General features: G+C 32.3%; 1 pseudogene; it reads left to right on the top strand.

Annotated features, from left to right (window-relative positions):
• Positions 1-314: 314 nt before the first annotated feature.
• LOC125833051 (bi-functional coumaroyl CoA and feruloyl CoA ortho-hydroxylase F6H2-2-1-like) lies at positions 315-2028 on the top strand (annotated as a pseudogene).
• Positions 2029-2408: the final 380 nt, after the last annotated feature.

The following is a 2408-nucleotide window of genomic DNA, read 5'->3' as shown; positions in this document are numbered from 1 at the left end:
TAGCAAATTATAGTGGTACTATTTTTACTAATATTTTTTTATGGATAGGATAGAGTACAAGCATTTATGGTAATACTTTGACTTTCCTTCAATTGAAAAATAAACTTCAAACAAGATAAGAAAATTCGGGTGAAACCCTAACACCCCTCCCCCCTCAAACCCACCATAAAACCCCCAAATCTCCTTCTTCAATCATTTTATAGACAACCCCCTTCTCCCCTCCATCTCCCACACACACCCTCTCAAACCCACCATTAAAAAACCCCAACTTTCCTTGTTTCATTAGTACACACTCATCAAGATTTAACACACAAATGACTTTATCGAAATTTGAACCAAATGATGACATACTTTATTTTGTAATCAAGAAAGCAAATGGAATAAAAGGTCTAGTTTACAGAAGCCTTGAAATTATCCCAAATCAATGTATTCAACCAAAAGAACACAGACTAGACAAATCCCAAATTGACAATCAAGAATCAATCCCAACAATAGATTTATCATTTTTTTTATGATTTAAATGTTGAAAAATGAATTCAAGAAGCATCAAGCAAGTGGATTTGCTTCCAAATCATCAATCATGGGATCCCAATTGAAGTTCTTGAAGATTTGAAATATGCAGCACACAAGATTTTTGAATTGCTAGCTGAAGAAAAAGTTAAGTATTGTAAAGCCAGTTGTAGTGCTGGTGAATCTGTGTTGATGTTTTGAAGTGCTATTTGTGAGAAAAATGAAAAAAATTAGAGTGGAGGGATAATATAAAATATGGTTGTAATCCAAAAAATAATACCAATTTTGGCCTCCTTAAACAATGTAACCTTTTGGGTTTTCTGTTCTGGGTAATTTATAGTTCACGTATTTTTGAGTAAGTAAAAAACATACTAGTAGTATTACTTTTTTCATGATATTCATATCTTTAGCCGTAAGGTGTTTGCGTTTTCTGTCTAAACTATAGTTAGCTATTTATCAAAACAAACCTCGTAACTTACTAGACCAAGTGTCTCAATAAAATCACAAAAGGTTGTCTCACAAGTTAATTAGGCTTAAAATTTCATCCAAATGGCAACTGACTCATTAATTTTGAGATGTGATTTGATAGTTAGTTGATGACAGTCTGATAGGAGACTTGCAAAAATTTGTTAATTCAGGCGTGTTTTTGACTATTATCTCTATATTTTAAAAAGGTGTATATAACTTAAATCAGAATTATGTTGCATATGTAGGAATTTTTTCTATCTGTTTTACAATAATATATCTAGTATAATTCCACAAGTAGGGTATGAAGATGATAGGATGTACGCAGATCTTATTTCTACCTTTGTGGGGGTAAAAATGTTGTCTCTGATGGACTATGTAAACACTCTCAGTGAAATTATTTACTTTGACATTAAATTACCTAGACATCAAATCTCGTACGCTCTTAACAAAATTTCTGACTTTGTCCCTAGTTTATAGGTACCAAGTCGTGGAGTACCAAAAGTGGGCTAAACCACTTGCTAAAAATTTGTTAGAGGTGCTATTGAAGGGTCTCAATGTCAATGAAATTAATGAATTCTTAGAACCTCTCTTGATGGGAACTATGAATATCAACATAAACTATTATCCACCATGCCCAAATCCAAGTATCACCATAGGATCTCGCCGACACTGCGACGTGTCCTGCATCACTCTACTCTTCCAAGACGAAATGGGGCCCTATATGTCCGAGGGACTAAAGGAGATAATTGGATCGACGCAAATCCAATCAAAGGCGCCTTATCAGTTAATATAAGTAACTTGTTGCAGATCATGAGCAATAATCAATACAAGAGTATCTAGCAGTGTGTAGCAGTTGATTCTAGCAGGGCTCGAATATCTGTACCTCAATTTGTGAACGCTAGCCTTGACAGTGTCATTGGTCCAGTTCCACAAATGTTGAAAGATGGAGAAAAATCAATTTACAAAAATGTCTTGCATTTTTATTATTGGGATTTTCTCTACTGTAAGAGGCCTTCTTGTATAGCATCACTAGATTTTGTTAAAATTTGATATTCTAATCTGTAATATCTTGTTATGTGAATGTTATTGTATTGTCAAATTTGTTATCATGAATTGACAAAAAAATCTCTCTTTACATAATCAGTGAGTTAGTATAATTCTGTCATTATCTTGTTTTGTTCTAATCATTAATAATCTTATTTTACTCTTTATCCTACTTTTTGTTTATAATAATTTAATCACATATTTTTTTCTTTATAGTATTGTAATTTTATTCTTCTAATAGTTGGTGTGTAACACTGTGATAATTTTAAACTTGAACTCTATAATTTGAAAATAGGCTTTCTTTAAAGCGGATAGCAAATATAGAAAAAGAAAAAAAAACATGTACTCATTATGAGTAGTATTTATCTCCGCCATCAATTAAAGAT

This window comes from Solanum verrucosum, unplaced genomic scaffold (genome assembly GCF_900185275.1).
Source record: "Solanum verrucosum unplaced genomic scaffold, falcon-dt-bn FXZP01000288.1, whole genome shotgun sequence".
Taxonomy (NCBI): domain Eukaryota; kingdom Viridiplantae; phylum Streptophyta; class Magnoliopsida; order Solanales; family Solanaceae; genus Solanum; species Solanum verrucosum.
The sequence above is the reverse complement of the archived record's forward strand: the minus strand, read 5'-3'. Positions and strand labels throughout refer to the sequence as shown.